This window comes from Loxodonta africana, chromosome 15, assembly GCF_030014295.1.
Source record: "Loxodonta africana isolate mLoxAfr1 chromosome 15, mLoxAfr1.hap2, whole genome shotgun sequence".
NCBI classification, from domain to species: domain Eukaryota; kingdom Metazoa; phylum Chordata; class Mammalia; order Proboscidea; family Elephantidae; genus Loxodonta; species Loxodonta africana.
Window position 1 is genome coordinate 84038199 of NC_087356.1, and position 17910 is coordinate 84056108.

Sequence of the window (17910 nt, forward strand, 5' to 3'; positions counted from 1 at the left end):
CTAGGAACAATGGGAGAGAAAGAGCAATCCCTCAGTGGCCCTGGACTCCCCACCCCCACCCCCACCCCCATGTGAAAATCTCCCTTGCTTCATAAACTCTGCCCATTAAAAAGCCCAGCCCTTGTTAGTAAGTGTTAAAGAGAGATTAATGCCAGAATTTAAGAGGTGGAGAAGGTAACAAAAAGGAAGAAGGCAGGCGAGGCTGTGGGCTGGGTGCCAGCTGAAGGCCGGCTGCACGGCAGTTTGATAAGGCTTATTGGGGACAGATAAAGCAGCAGCAGCTCCCCCACCAAAACTGGCACCGTTTATAGCTGGAGCTCTGTCCTTGGGTCCTGGAAAGGCTGATGAGAAGTCCCTGTTCAGAAATTTCATATGGCAGCACCTAAAAACAAATAGGATGGAAAATTTCAACAGAAAAAGTGTCTCTTTTTTTAATGAATGTCCACGTATTTGTGCTACTTTTTTTTTTTTTTTTTTGAGGATGTGGTAGGGGAAGCTGGGACATCAGTTCTGGGGGGTCATAAAAGCAGGAGAGACCTCAGTCTCCTGGGGAGGTCATGCTGGAAACGGGGGAATAGACGAGTTGATCCCTGAATGGAATTCCATTGCTGAATCTCATTCCCTCATTTCCTTTACCCACACACCACCACGGGGGGCAGCTTTCAGAGCTCAGTTTGTGGAAAGCACATGTATCAGGTCTAAGGAAATTCTATAATTTTAATAGGTTATAGAGGAAAGGGCCAGTGGGAATAAGAGCTCATTCTGAACACTGACTATGAATCCAAACACCTCACCTGTGTTGTTTAATCTTCATAAGAACCCTCATAATGTGACTATTACCCCCAAGGACCCCTGGTGACACAATGATGAAAGCACTAACCCGCAAACCGACTTGTTAGCAGTTTGAACCCACACAGCAGCTCCATTGGAGAAAAGGCCTGGCAATCTACTCCCATAAAGATTATAGCCTAGAAAACCCCATGGAACGGTTGTACACAGTTCATACATGGGGTTGCTATGAGTCAGAAATAGACTCGACGGCATCTGACATCAACAAATGTTATCCCCATTTCTGTAGATGAGAAACTGAGGCTCAGAGAGGTTAAGTGCCTTACCCAAGACTCTAGAGGTATTAAATATCAGAGCTGAGACTTTAAATCAGATTATTCTGACTGCAAAGCTCATGCTCTTTCTTCTATATGACAGCTTCTACTGAGATAGAAAAATTCAAGGTAAAACAAGAGTTTTTAATTTTGTTTCTCTTCCTTCTCCACTGAGGCCAAGATCTGTGCAGCGGCCAACCAAGCTGTGGATCAGGCAGTTCTCCCTTGAATCAGGCCACCAGGTAAACAGAATTAGATCCCCTAAGACCTGGGCATTTTCCCTCCTTCCCCAGAATCTCAGGCAGAAGTTAGGGGAGAGAGTTTTGAATTACAATAAAACTTCAACTGAACAGATGCCCAGAAAGAAGGCTAGAGAGGTGCTTTGAGTAGTCTGATTGAGTGTTAATGGAATGTTGCAACTTTTATTGTTCCCAGCTTCTCAGTCTGAAAATATTTTTTTAATATAAAAATAAGTTTTTTTATCTGCGGTGGGTATCATGATAAAGGAGCCCTGGTGGCACAGTGGTTAAGAGCTATGGGGAACTACTGCTGCTTACCAAAAGGTCAGCAGTTTGAATCCACCAGCCTGCTCCTTGGAAACCCTGTGGGGCAGATCTCCTCTATCCTGTAGGGTCACTATGAGTCAGAATTGACTCAATGGCAAAGGGTTTTAATGGGTATCATGATAAATAAATCGAGGACCCATACCTGTTCAGGAAAAAGCTACTTTACATTTCCCCAAAACCTTGTGATGAGTGGGACACAGTCTGTGAGTTCCCCCAAGTGAGAACTCCCAAGTTGCCACTGGGGGATATACCAGGGAGAGGTAAGGCTGTCACATCTACTCGAAGATCTTTACCCCACTAGGGACTCCGGGGAGAAGACAGAAAGCCCATTGTATCCTTTTCTAGAGGAAAAGGATTTTACAATGCTTCAGGGTCATCATTCCAGACACCTACTACATGGATGTAGATTGTCTTAGTTTCCTGTTGTTTGTTAGTTGTCATCGAGTCAGTTCCAACTTATGGCGACCCCATGTGTACAACATAGAACTGCTCCATAGGGTTTTCAGGGGTGTGACCTTTTGGAAGCAGATTGCCAGGCCTATCTTCCAAAGTCCCTCTGGGTAGGTTCGAACAACCAACTTTTCAGCTAGTAGTTGTGAGCTTAACCATTTGTGCCACCCAGGGACCCCTCTTAGTCTCCTATGGCTGCCGTGACAAAATACCACAAAGTGGGTGGCTTTAAAGAACAGAAATTTATTTTCTCAGAGTTCTGGAGGCTAAAAGTCCAAATCAGGGTCTTGGTCATGTAGACTCCTGTGAGCCTCTCTCCTAGCTCCAGGTGGCTGCTGCAGTCCGTGTGGACTCCTGTGAGCCTCTCGCCTAGCTCCTGGTGGCTGCTGCAGTCCTTGGTGTTCTTTTGCTGCATTGTACATACATCTGCCTTCATCATAACGTGGCAGCTCTCTTCCTCCTGTGTGTCACTCCCTTTTTATAAAACAACACTCAGGAGGAATTAGGACTAGGACCCACCCTACTCCAGAATGACCTCATTTGATCCAACTGATAGCAAAAGAAATACCCCATTTAATCAAACAAGGTCACATTCACAGGTAGAGTAATCAGGACTCCAGCATATCTTTTTTGGGAGATGGGACACAATTCAATCCATAGCACAGGTGATGTAAAAAATTAGAGTGCAATTTGCCCCCAGTGCCTGTGTGGGCAGGTTTTTTTGCTCTGTTTTGTTTTGTTTTGTTTTTTAAACTCAGTACTTTCATTGCACTTCCTTAGATGCCTCCTCAAAAAAGCAGAGAGGGAAATAATCAGGTGATGTGTGGGTTCTGGCTCATCGAGGCCCAGAAAACCAGACAAGAAGATGGCTTCTGTGATTAGTAATTGCCATCATCCCCCTTTTCCCTGTGAAGACCTGGTTAGGAGTGTGTACAAAAGGGCTTCTCTTCTAGGTCCAAGTATGCCTTTGCTTTGAAAGAGTGACTAAGCGAGGAGGGAGGAGGGTTATTTCTTTTAGCCCCTGAGGCCATGGGTCACTGTGACCCCAAGATCTTCATGATTGAGGGAAAAAAAAGCTTTTTCTTCTCTCTCTCTCTCTCTCCAGCATATTGTAAACGGTGTTGGGACCTAATGTTGTCAACTCAAACAGCAAATTTCAGTTGCTATTAGTGCAAAGACGCCCTGAGGGGGTAGGCAGTGTAGATGAAGTCTGCAGCGGATGTTATGGGGAAGTGTGTTTATAATTATAATGGGATTTAATGTACACTGGGACCAGATGATGGCAGCCATTTAAAAAAGAGATGCTTAATAAGAGAGGTCCCTTAATGACAGGCAGCAGGGCTCAGGTTATTATGGAAGAATCTCACTGTTTCACTGGGTGTCACAAACCATGTGCCAGGTTTTACGGGGTTCCTCACAAAGCTTTGGGGTGAGACACAGCAACCATTTCTGTCGGCTATCGGGCATAATTTTTTAACGTTGTTGTCTTTGAAAGAGGGCATATGGACAGAGAGAAAGGTATTTTCTTCCTCTCGCATAGAGAGACACACATAAGCGCAAACACACAGGGCCCCAGGCAAACACTGAGTCATTTTTTGATGTTTCTGGAAATCTGCTTTGTTCCAAGAAAGACAGCATGAATTTCAAAACAAAAATTTTGTAGCTATCAAGGGGTGTGTTTTCCGTAGAGCGTGTGTGAAGTGAAGCAGCCTGACTCCCGTTAGGCGTGGTAGGAGTCCCATTGGTAACAGGGGCTTTTTTTTTTTTTTAACACTTTGGTGTTTCTTTGTGGGGTGGAGGGGGAGGCAGGGCTAGGAAGCGGGGACTTATGTAATATTTTCTTATCCTGTTTCACTTTAAATAGTCTTCTGTTTAACTTTTGAGTTAACATTATGGATTCTAATCCATGGCAGCTGTTTTACAACAGGAGTCCCATAGTTACGGACCAAGCCTGGGAGGGCATGTGGGAGGAAGGTCACACTCCTCAGAGATGCTACCAGAGGCTCTACAGTCCAGGAATACAACTCCACGACCACTTATCCAAGTTGCATTATTGTATGTATTTCTCCCCCAACCTCAGAGAAGCATATGAAAACCACTTGGTTCATCTAATACATGCTTCACTCATAGTTGTGTTGTCTGTTCAAAAAGCATGAAATGACCAGCCTTGGAGTTCTTAAGGAGATATGCAAATGGTTAACATGCTTGGCTGCTAACCAAGAGGTTGGAGGTTCAAATCCACCCAGAAGCACCTCAGAAGAAAGGTCTGATGATCTACTTCTGAAATCTGCCGAAAATTCTGTGGAGCCCAGTTCTGCTCTGACGTACGTGGGGGTAGCTGTGAGTCAGGGTGGACTCAGTGCACCTGGTAGAGTCCTTAAAGCAGAATATTTCATTTATCTCAAAATCCAGAAAAGATGAGGGAAAAAATAAGTGGAAAAAACTGAACTTCCAGTTAAACACTCTGAGAAGCTGAATTTCTGCAGTAGGTACTCTTCAAATAGAAGTGGTGTGTCAGGGGGACACACGTCCTAGGATGAAATGACCTCACTCAGTGACAGGCAATTGAAGCTAATTGTATTAAAATTATCATAGCAAAACAAATGTTGATATCCTGTGGAGTGGAATTCAAAATTTGCATGAGCTTTTAAGATAAAATGAATAGCTGACTTGGAGTTCTCCTTTGAGGAAGGCTGCTTGGGGTTAGACACTCTGACGTTGTGAGTACCTGCTCACAGCCTTTTCCCATTGGGACTGTATGGGTGGGCGACTGGGAGATGCCCTGTAAAGGAACACTGTTATGGGATGGAAGCAGACACTTAGACTCTGTCTCCCTCACCAGGGCAGCTTCATTTGTCTCTTTTGGAAGTCATTGTTGGGTCTTTCATGTAATCTTCTCTACCCCATCCTTCAGTCAGAATTAATTTCTCCCCACTCCATGGGCCTCTTAGCACTGTTGGAACATTTATGGTACTGTTTACCACCTTCTATGTTATATCTGACTAACCACACCCTCCATTGTGAGTTTCTGGAAAGTAAGGCCTCATCTTCTTCAGCTTAGCATCCACCCTCTCTTCCCCCAGAGCCTGGCACGCTGTGTACCACAGTGTACAAACAAAAAACTGGTTGCCATTGAGTTGATGCCATCGAATTGACCCTGACTTATAACTACTTCAACTTATGGTGACCCCACACGTGTCAGACTAGAACTGGACTCCGTAGGGTTTTCAGTGGCTCATTTTTCGGAAGGAGATAACTGGGCCTTTCTTCCGAAACACCTCTGGGTGGACTTGAACCTCCAACCTTTTAGTTAGCAGCTGAGTGCATGAATCATTTGTATCACCCTGGGATTCCAAGAACAGAGTTATTGTTGTTAACTGCCATCAAGTCAATTTTGACTTGTGGCGACCCCATGCTTGCAGAGCAGAACAGCTCCATGGGGTTTTCAAGGCTGTCACGTTTCAGAAGCAGGTCACCAGGCCTGTCTTCCAAGGTGCCTCTGGGTGGGGTTGAACCAACAACCTTTTGGCTAGTAGTTGAGTGTTTTAACCATTTGTGCCACTCAACTGCCATAAGTAGAGCAGACCTCATTGGTTAAAGGGATCAACCGCTAGCTGAAAAGTCAGTGGTTCAAAACCACCAGTGGCTCCATGGGAGAAAGATGGGCCAGTCTGCTTCCATAGAGATTTACAGCCTTGGAGACCCTGTGGGGCCGCCATGAGTCAGAACCTACTCAACGGCAATGAGTTCAGCCCGCAGCAAATGTTTAGGGATGAACTAACTGAATGGATGAATGACATAGACACCAAATGTTTTAGGAATCTGGGTGAGATGGGACTGTTTTGTACCCAAACATTTAGGTAGCTATGAGTTTTCCACCAACTCCAAAAGATCAATGGGATTTAGATAGGGATTTAAGGTCTCTGTTGAATTTAATTTTATTTAACTCTTTGAGGGTGTAATTGTGTTCTACTTCAGTTTTTTTTTCTTTTTTATGTCTCCCCAGGGATCTAGAACCAAGCTTTCTTCAACATCTTAGGAGCTGTAACAAATATTTATTAAAATGCATTGAATTGAAATGAAATGAATGATGCGAATAATGATGCTCATTAATTGTTTCTCATTACACAAGGCCACAGTGGCCTTGTCATCTAACCAGTCCCAAATAGCTACTAGTTAACCATTCCAGGGATGGGAGGAGAGCATTTAATCTCCCGCTTGGGACACCAGGGAGTATAGGGCTGTTGGCTAAATCCAGCTCTGGCAGAGGAGACATGCACTGGGCACGAATATTGACAGATTAGTTCTCCTGTTACCAGGGATGGCAGAGACGGGCTAGTTTCCAAACTTCCTGAGCACACACCTGGACTATATTTTCCAGCTTACCTTGTGATTAGGTGTGGTCCATGTGACTGAGTTCTGGCCAATGGTCTGTGAGCAGAAGTCTGTTGTGCTACCTCCAGAACTGTCCCATGCAAACTCCCACGTGGAATTATCCATGTCCTTCCCTTGGAAACTGAGGGATGACAATGGCAGAGCCAAGATAGAAGGAGCCTGGGTCCCTGAATCACAACTTGGAGGACAGCTGCCTGCCTACCAACAACACCCATTGTGGACTTTGGTAAATAAGAAATGGACTTTTGTTGTCTTGCATAGGGTTGCCAGATAAAATACAGGATGACCAGTTACGTCTGAATTTCAGATAAGTAACAAATTTTTTTTAGTGTAAGTATGTCCCAAATATTGCATGCGATATACTTATACTAAAAAAAAAAAAATTGTTATTTATCTGAAATTCAGATTTAACTGGGTGTCTTGTGTGTGTGTGTGTGTGTGTGTGTGTGTGTTAAATCTATCTGACAATTGTAGTCTTGAGCCATTATATATTTTGGAGTTTGTTATATTAGGTAGCATTACCTTAACTAATATACCTTGTTTCACTTGTCAGAAGCACGAGGGCCATGGCACCTGAGCTGGGATTCTGGCCTTGACAGGGAGCTGTCCTCAAGTCCTTCTGACAATTAGATCACATATAGGGCAGGTCCATTTGGAGAATCAGGCACCCTATGTGGACAGGGCCAAGGGAGATACTAAGAGACAGCCTGATGTTCCTAATTTACCCATTTTTCCTATGAGCCTTATTTTTCTTTAGCTGCCTCTGCCACTAGATTATGAGTTATATGGGAGCAAGGACAATTGTGGGCCTTACTTCTCTATTTGTAGTACCTGGAGCATGGTGAATATTGAGTTCTTATTTCTGGTGGGAAAGCAGCATCCCTGCTGGGGAAGGGCATGATATGGGTCCATTCAAAGGCTTGAGGAACAAGACTGGACTGTTGAGAACACAAGTCAAGCCAATGATCTTCTCATCCTTAGCTTCCTCCTTTGTACGGTAAATTGCCAATGTAGCCTAAAGACTAAAAGTTTGGGCTCTGATTTAGACAGACAGGTCTGTGTTCAAATTGCACCTCCACCACTTAGTTCCTGCATGATCTTGGGAAAGATACTTAAACTCTCTGAGTTGCAGTCTTCTTACCTGTAGATTGGAGACAATAATGGTATCTACCTATCGTACCTAGAGTTGCTTTGAGGATGGAATCAGGCATGAGGGATGCTTGACCCATTAAAAATGGACCTGAAAATGTTAAATATTATTAATGATGATGTCAAATAATCTTTCCTTCTACCCTGCCCCTACAAAATGCGTTATTATAAATATTTGGAGTAAGGTCTTGTGCTAGATAATTTTTAAATCTCTTTGAAATAGCAAAGCATAATCTGTGGCTTCTAATTGGAGCTGCGCGCAGTTGTTCAAGGCCCCATTCTCCCGTTCCTGACCCATTCAGTCAGTTGGGAGGGAGGCAGGCGGGCAAATGGAGAGCAAGGCTGGGTATGCAGGGGATGGTGTTAATTTGGACCTTGTAGCGTGACGTGTTTATTAGCGTATACGTACGTTAACACGGCAGCCTGGTTTCTTCGAGTTAAATAGCAGTCATGCCCAACTGGCTCTCCATGTACCATTACTCCAAGTGATTGAGCCAATTTCTTCCTCTGCCTTGAGTTTAAGTTGTAAACCTCTCAGCCAGACAGGGAGGCAATGATGGGCTGCCTGTTGTGATTATTATTAACCTTTAGGATTACGCTTACAAGACCAGGCAGTCTTCAGAGAAGCCGAGGGAAGGGTGAGGCAGGTACAGACGGGGGCTCACGTCCCCCGACCTTGGCCCTGTCTGCACCTCTTCTCAACAAGAAAGACAAGCGTGTGAGTGTTCACTTTGGCCTTGTAAAGAGGCTCCAGCCCACCAGCCTGGGCTGAGCAATGCCTTGTGCTAGGTGAATGGTGTCCGGTGTGTCATTTGGCTGGGGATAGGAAGTAGAGTTGTGGAAAAGCTAGAAAAGAGACCTTCCATGCATGTCTCAATATTCAGAAGCCATTTGTCAGCCACAGTTTTTCGCTTTGCTGTATATTTATTAACCAGACACTTAAGTTTTTCAGCTGAAACTTGCAGGGACAATGGCCATTTCCTAGTTGTTAGCTAGTTTACCTGGACCATGTATATTTAGCATAATTATACTGGGGAGCGATTATGGTTCAGAGGTAGAATTCTCACCTTCCATGTGGGGAGATCCAGGTTCGATTGCTGGCCACTGCACCTCAATGCAGCCATCACGTGTATGTCAGTGGAGCCTTGTGTGTTGCTGTGATATTGAAGAGGTTTTAGCAGAGCTTTCAGCCTAAGTCGGACTAGGAAGAAAGGCTTGGTGATCTACTTGCAAAAATCAGTGAGTGAAAACCCTGTGGATCACAGCAGTCTGATCCACAGTCAATCATGGGGGTGGTGCAGGGCTGGGCAGCATTTTGTTCCATTGTGCATGGGGTCACCATGAGTTGGGGGCCAACTGGATGGCAGCTACCAACAACAACAACGCTGAGGACCGAGAGTCACAGAGGGCTCCAGAGAAGGGAGACACTGTTAAGCAAGCTCTCTCTACAGAGCCACAGCTCTCATTTCAACCTCTCTTTTGTTCAGTCCATATTTTTTTCATTTTCCTTGTTGATTAACCACTAACGGGCAGCAATGGCCTCTCCCTGAGCGTGGGCAGCTTGTTTCACTTTTCGAAACAGTTTGGTCCCTGCAAAATCTCTGAGAAAGAAACTGGGCCGATCCCAGTTTGGGGGTGTTTGTGTTGCTTCCAGTGCTTGGACTGGTTCATTCCAGTTTGAACCCCTGCTGAGAATTTGCATTTCTACCCCAGGATATACTGAATCAGAATCTACATTTTAACAAGATCCCCAAATGATGCTTAGGTATAATAAATTTTGAGAACCACTGCTGTACTAGTGCTTCTCAGAATTGGTCCCTAACCAGCAGCATTAGCATCACCTGGGAACTTGTTAGACATGCAGATTATCCGCAGGGGTTGGAACCAGCAATGAACCGCTTTGAAGCCCTGGTTGCTTCTTTGTTAAAAGTCAAGTGTACCTCTGTTCCTGTACTGGCTAAAGTAGGCAATCAAAGAAAAAAAAGTCTGCCCCCAAAGAAGGCAGAGGGAGGCTTTGTGTTATTGCTTCTTTGTTTTCCAAAATACAAGTGGATGGGGGAGTGGTAAAGCCCTGGGGTGGACAGGGGCAGCACAGAATTGCCGGTAATAGAACACAACAAAGTAACCAATGAAGCCCATACTGGCCCTCTCCATTTTCAATGATGTGTTAAGTCCCTTCCCACACTGATCCTGCCAACAGGATATAGATTCTGTCGTTTATGTCAAATGAATGTTGACTGGATAGGCTTAAACAAAGTGAATCTATGCATTCAATTTATTTTCGCCATGGCATCTATTGAATGCAACTTACAAGGTAGTAATTATGGCTTAACATATGTTGAGTTCTTAGTCTGTGTGAGGCACTGGCCCTCAGCAGCCAGTATCCCCTTTAATCCTCCAAATAACCCCATGAGATAGTAGATAAAAAAAAACTATAGTTATTTCCATTTTACAGCTGAAGAAACTGAGACTGAGACAAACAAAACAACCTTGCTAAGGCCACGCAGAGTCCCTCAGTGGTGCAAATGGTTAACATGCTGGGCCAACTGAAAGGCTGGAGGTCTAAGTCCAGCCAGAGGCACCATGAAAGAAAGGCCTGGCAATCTACTTCCAGAAGATCACAGTCATTGAAAACTGAATGGAGGAGAGCTTTACTCTGACACGCATGGGGTTGTCATGAGTCAGGATGGACTTGACAGCAACTTGCGGTCGTGGCGGTGGTGGTGAGTCCACATACCTAATAAGAGGGACAGCCAGCTCCCAGACTCTAGAGCCCATGCTTCGAACCCCTGTCATGTGCATCCTCGTGGGATTCATTTCAGTTCCTGGTGGCCGGGGTGTTTGGTCCTTCATTAATGCAACAGAAGGAGGTGGATTGAAGAAGATTTGCAAATCAGTGAGTTTTTTGACTCAAACCACCAGTCCATCAGAAGTAGGTGGGGAGGAGCACTATTTCTCCGGGACTGAACAGTGGAACCCTGCCAGCTTCTATGCTGGGTATGCTGGGGAGCAAGGGTGCGCAAACCCCTAGAGCCATTTCTAAGGCGAGCTTTCCTCAGGGCCCTAGTTTCTTCACAATTCCCTACAAACGATGAAGAAAAAGTAATTTTCCAGATACATCCATTGGGGAAGCAATAGAGGGAAAATTGGGGAGGAGCTTTATCAAGGAACATTCTTTGTAGTGACAGAAACTGGGGGACAGTATTCACGGTGGTAGTGTAACATTTCAGGAATCAAGGGAAGTGAGTCCAGGTTCTGGAAGGAAGTAGTTAAAGCCTCCTGTGTCTTGTGGGTTGAGGGGTAGGAAATGAGGCAGTGGATTAATATGAAAAATGTAGAGCTGTTACATTTATTTATAAAGGAGGACCCACCAGTAACTTGTACCCACTCATACACATTAGAAGGCAACATAGTTACCTTTTTAAAAGCATAAAAGAATTTAGACAACCATATATGTGTAAGGGTTGCCCTCTGCAAAATGCCTTCCCTTCCCTACCTGGAGTTAACTGGGACTCACGGTGACCCCACATGTGTCAGAGTAGAACTGTGCTCTATAGGGTTTTCAGTGGCCAATATTTCAGCAGTAGATTGCCAGGTGTTTCTTCTGGGAGGCACCTCTAGTTGGACTCGAACCTCTGACCTTTCAGTTAGCAGCCAAGCGCATTAACTGTTTGCAACACCCAGGGAACTTCTCAAAAGGCCTTATAGACTCATAAAACTGAAGGGGATTTGAAACTTCATCTAGTTCAACCTCACCATTTTATAAGAGAGGAAGGAGAATAGATGGTACAACTTTTCCAAAGCCATATGGCCAGTTAGAGGCAGGACTTGAGGCCAGAGCCCATTTTGGGACCATCATGAGGATGTCATTGAAATAATTCAGCCTATTCTTGGAAATCTTACAGAATTACCATCAAGGTTCATAACTTTAATCTTTTGAAAGTCTTTGGTCGTGGCAAGTCTTGCCCATAGAGGGAAGATTTGATTTTCAAAACCAGCTCAAGAGGGTGATGAAGCTGGGTAATAGAATTTAGGGTCACGAGTAGAATTGGAAAGCAGTGAGACTGAATTTCTCTTGTGGCTTATAACCAGCAGTAAGAGCAACATAGTCTTAAGAAGTATATCACCTTTCCCATCGCGATTAGTTAGAGGCGTGTAACATACATTTGGAGACATATTATCTATCACTTTCTGTCCATATGTGCATGTTCGTATACATATATATCCACGCTGATACATTATTTAAAAATTGATCCTGTTACTCTGTAGTCATGATTGCTATACCCAGAGTTCATGAGTGTGTTCCTTTGGGAGTTAGTACTGGTGATCGTAAGTGCTGGTGGCTGCTAATCGAAAGGTAAGTGGTTTGAACCCACCAGCCTCTCCAAGGGAGAAAGACATGGCAATCTCCTTCCATAAAGATTTCAGCCTAGGAAACCCTATGGGGCAGTTCTACTCTGTCCTATAAGGGTCACTGTCATGGATTGAATTGTGTCCCCCCCCAAAATATGTGTCAACTTGATTCCTAGTATTGTGTGGTTATCCCCCATTTTGTGATTGTAATTTTATGTTGAGAGGATTAGGGTGGGATTGTAACACCACCATTACTCAAGTCACCTTCCTGATGCGAGGAAAAGGGAGTTTCACTGGGGTGTGGCCTGCACCACCTTTTATCTCTCAAGGGATAAAAGGAAAGGGAAGACAGCAGAGAGTTGGGGACTTCATGCCACCAAGAAAGCAGCACCAGGAGCAGAGCGCGTCCTTTGGACACGGGGTCCCTGTGCCTGAGAAGCTCCTCGACCAGGGGAAGATTGAGGAAAAGGACCTTCCTCCAGAGCCCACAGAGAAAGTGTTCCCCTGGAGCCGACATCCTGAATTTGGAATTGTAACCTACTGGACTGTAAGAAAATAAATTTCTCTTTGTTAAAGCCATCTACTTGTGGTATTTCTGTTATGGCAGCACTAGATGACTAAGACAGCCACTACAAGCTAGAATCAACTTGATGGCACAAAACAACAATGGTGCCAATTCCATGGAGAAGCTGTGTGGCGCGCCAGAGTTGAGGCCTTCGAATCAGACTAATGTGGGTCTCAAACAGCAGATTTCTTAACTTTAAGCCTCAGTTTTCTCACCTATGTAACGAGGACATACCAGATCTCTGTATCCCACAGTTAGTAGGGACAGAACTGGGATATAAACATAGGTTTGTGAAATTCCCAAGCTGGCTGCTTCCTGGACACCATACTGCCACACCCCATGTTTAGGGAAGTAGAGAACAATTCCTTAAGAAGAAATGCAGCCATTAGGATTTGAGATGAGGACTGTACACTGCTTGGGTTCTTTCTTTTCTAGCTGTCTTTTTGTACCCAAATAAATGAAGATTATACATGATTCCAGTGATATACACATTAGATTTCAGCCAAAAAAAAAGAACTCTCCCACTACCTCACCCAGGTCTAAAAATAAAATGCCAAAAAACATCACCAGGAAGAGAAATCTGGTAAAAGCAGGAAAGGCTGTAAATTGACTGCAGAGTCTGCTGCTGGTGTGGATTTCTCTGGTTTATTGAAGCCCCACTCTATCAGAACTCTCAGTTGTAGGAGACAGTCAAATAAACTGCACCGATATTTGACTGTGTAGAAGTTCTTTTCAGGGTAAGGCTTAGTATCCTATCTTCCCAGAAAGAGAATTTACCTTCTATTAAAATTACTGCCTGGTGAGTGCCTTCAATAACAAGAAAATAAGTAATGAGGGAGGGATGGTCATTTTTTGTCTCCCCCAACACGTCTCCGGAATGTTCTGGAATGTTCATTTACTGGTTTTCTATTAGGAATACTGGAGAGAGCATGGTAAAGTGATAAGAACACTAGGTTTTCAGTCAATCAGAAGACCTGGATTCAAAGCCAGCTGTGTAAAACACCTCCTGTATAACCCTGAATAAGTCGCATAGTCTCTGTTCTGCAGTTTTCTCCCCTGTAAAGCTGGAGAGACTCTACATGGAAAATATCATTGACCATTTCGAAGTACTTGTTCAATACTTTGAGAAGACCCCAAAGACCTTGTCTGACCTTGAGCAAGTTACTTCCCCTTCCTGGGGCCTCAGATTCCTTGTGGGTAACGAAGATATTGAACTGGTTTATTGCTAAGCCCACTCTAGCTATGAAATGCTATGATACTCTGTGAACTCTATCTGATACACCGAAATTAGGTGCAGGCACATTATGACCTAGAGAAGATGTGATGGGTGTGTTTAAAGGAAGAGGGTCTCTCTTTATCATGGCCTTGACTTTCATCATGGAAGAAGCCAGGAGGCTTCTGCTTAAGCACAGGACCAGACAAAATGGAAGAGAACTGGGAGAACAAGCTGGGCTTCAGGAAGTGGCAAGGTGCTCTGTCCGTGATGGCTGTCTGTGGTTCTAGAAAGGAAAGGAAATATCAGTGGTGAGGCAGTAGCAGGTCACAGAGAGAGGAGCGGGGGGTTGGGAACATGGCAGCTGCAGTTATGGGAGGGTTTAGTTGTGACTGAAATAAGGGGTCCTTGGTACTGAGAATTAGATACATGGAGAGGTATAGAGTTATAAATAAACCAAAAAGCCAAACACATTGCTGCCGAGTTGATTCCGACTCATAGTGACCCTGTAGGACAGAGTAGAACTGCTCCACAGTGTTTCCAAGGAGCGGCTGGTGGATTCCAACTGTCAACCTCTTGGTTAGCAGCTTGAGCTCTTAACCACTGCACCACCAGGGCTCCAAGTTATAAATGGAGGTAGAGATATATTACTTTGAATCATGTCTAGAAATAACATTTGTTCCTCACTTGTTCAGAAACCATGCCCCAAACACTGTATACGTGATTCAAAGCAGATAATGTAACTGAGGGTTGCCAGTTCCCACTTCAGGATCTTTGCACTTGATGTCCGCCAGCATGGGAATCTCTCCTTCCAGCACACAATACTCTGGTCTCTATGGTTCCTTATCATTAAGATCTCAGCTCAAACAGCATTTCCTTAGAGGCCTTCCCTATAACTGCCCTATCTGGAGCTGCCCTACCCCTGTCCCCTCTGTCCCTCTGCCCTGCTTTATTGTCTTCATAGCACTTGTTATTACCTGAAATTGTTTCCTTTGTTTACACGACTACTTATTTACTTTCTGGCTGCACTGTACTCTAATGTCAGCTTCATAGGGAAGAGACCTGGACTCTTTCGTTCAAGTTGTACCCCAAGTGCCAGGGTGATGCTTGGCATATTTAAAAAAAAAAAAACAGTTGTCCTCAAGTCACTTCTGACTCATGGCAACCGCATGTGTGTCAGAGTAGAACTGTGCTCTATAGGGTTTTCAATGGCTGATTTTTGGAAGTAGATCACCAGGCCTTTCTTCCAAGGTGCCTCTAGTTGGACTCAAACCACCACCCATTCGGTCAGTAACTGAGCACACTAGCCATTTGCACCACCCAGGGATTCCACCTGGCATATGGTTGGCTCATAATAAATATTTATTCAAAGAATGAAAGATCAAAACAAGAAATGTGCTTTTTTTTCTCTCTCTCTCTCTCTTCGCAGGAAGATTTTAACAAACAGGCAGTGTGTTCTTGACAATGCAGAATTCGGCCCCAAATAATTAGTAGGAGGAGTGCAGGGAACCTATCCTTCCACAGGCTCAGGGGTAGTAGTGCTGTGTACACTGCAGTTATTTTTTACCAGTACTGCTACCAAAAGAAACATCCTTGTGTCTGCTATGTGGCAGCTCTCTAAGGGTATGCCAGCCCAAGAGAAGGCAAAATGAGTGCTAATGCCTGGAATATGTACAGCACCGGACTGTGGAGGAAAATCATGGTGATCTGCTTCTGTAAATATTACAGCCAAGAAAACCTTATGGAGCAGATCTATGCATGGGCTTAACGTGAGCTAGAACTGACTTGATGGCAACAAGCTTGTCTGTTTGGTTTGGTTTTAGACCCAGTGCTTATACACTGCAGTATCTCATTTTCCCATCTGGTAAATGAAGAACCTGAAGCTCATAAGGCTATACAACTTGACTCCAATTATAAAGTACAGAGTTAGAACTTCAACACCTTGCCTTTGCCTTTAAACGTTCTGTAAATGAATGCAGGCTTGCTGGATTCCCATGCCCATCACCCATCAAGAAGTCAGAGCTGATGACTTACAGATGGCACCAGTGATAGGGCCAGGACAAGGGTGAGGCAAGTGAGGCATCTCAGGACACTTGCATGATTCTCAGAGCGATACATCCTTCAATTTTGCACCCTAGCCACTTAGCTTGCCTCACCTGGCACTGGCCCTGCTCTTTGAGCTTTTCACGTTTTCTGTCCTTCTCTATTATGTCAGACGATGCTTCTTTGGCTAGAAATATAAAAGTGACTAGAGGACAAATTGAGTTGGGGGAGAATTTGGCCCACTTTGCCAACCTGCTTCTAGCCACCTCCCTCCTAATGGCCCCTGAAATTATTTTTCTAAAGGATAGAGATAATGTCACTTCCCTCCTCCTGGCCTACATTCAAAGGCCCTGAACTACTCAGCATGGCCTTTAAGGCCTTTACAACTTGGCACCATTCTCCTACCCCAAGGAACCAACCACTCCTCCTGCCTGAACACACCATGCTGTCTCAGGCCTCCGCGGCTTTGGACAAGCTTGTGCCTTCTGCCAAGGTACCCTTCCCTGTCTGTCAGGGCCCAAATCATTCTCCCTCAAAGTCTACTCAAGGTCAGCCGTGCCCAGCACACTGGCCTTCAGAAGGCCTGGAGAACATTTGGATAGATAGACAGGAGGAAGAGAGAAGCCCCAAAGTTAGTTGAGTGCAATGATGCCATGACTTTGTGTAGCACACCAGATTCTATATTTCCTTTACCATTTTGCCACCAGAAAGGCCAAGGAAGGAAGATGGTGAACATGGTTGGGAGGTATCAGGAAAAGAAGGTATAAATTCTGTGTGGAGGCACTATACTGGGATGTGAATGGACAGGTGCAGATCAGAGTGTAAGAATAAGAGCCCCTTTCCTGTACGGGTTCTGGCAAGCGCACGTGTGTCATGGAATTTTAAAAGGCTTGAGGATACCAAGTCTAGCTGAGGCTCTGGTGAGCTACCTCTTCCTTCTGAGGATCGCCTCAGGATTTGGGGCAAAGCTGATACAAACCCATCGCAGCACTGGTGCCCAGAGAGGGAAGCCAGATCTAGGAGGTTAGTGCTAGTGATAGGCCAGAGATCCTGACAAGCCAGGTTCCCAAGTACCCTGTGACCTCTCCATCCACTCATGGCCTATTTTTAGACTTTGCCCTTTGGTGTCCAGGCTTCCCCAAGCCAAGCAAGTCAGGGATGTTGAACTGGCTTGGAGCTTTACTCTGCCCAGCCTGCAGAGCACAGCCTTCCCCGGCTCTCCTCACCGCCACCTTGTGTCCCCATCTATTTGTTTTCCCTTCTCCCTGGTACCTCACTTTCCTGTCTCCTTTGCATGTTCTTGAGAACCAAGCCAAAGTCAGGCTGACATTTTTGCCCAGTCTCCCCCAGGAGTTCAGATCTGAGATCTTTATTCCCGGAAAGACAGTTTATGCATATGTTGGTTCGGGAGAGGCTTTAGAGAGAAAAAGAATACACCTGCATGCCATAATAATAATAACTATCGATAATAAACCATAATAATATCTACATTTGCTGAGCACTACCTGCATAGTGGAGCCCTGGTGGCACAGTGGTTAAGAGCTTGGCTGCTGACCAAAAGATCGGCAGTTCAAATCTACCAGCCACTCCTTGGAAACCCTACGGGGCAGTTCTACTCTGTCAGGTAGGGTCACTATGAATTGGAATTGACTCGACGGCAACAGGTTTGTTTGTTTTGTTTTTACCTACATAGTAATTGTGCTGAGTGCTTTTTCACACTTTATCTCATTTATAAATCTCGCAACAATCCTAAACCACTATAACCAGTTGTGTCGAGTCCAGCTGACTCTGATTCATGGCGACCCCATATATGTCAGAGGAGAACTGTGCTCCATAGGGTTTGAAATAGCTTATTTTTTCAGAAGTAAATCATCAGGCCCTTCTTCTGAGGAGGCTCTGCGTGGACTTGAATCTTCAACCTTGTGGTTAGCAGCTGACCACATTACCCTTTTGCACCACACAGGGACTCCAGAGGATAGGTATGACCCATTTCAAAGATGGGTATTATTATATCCATTTCCAAATGAGGAAGCTTTGGCTCAGACAATTGCTTAAATAACCCAAGTTCATACA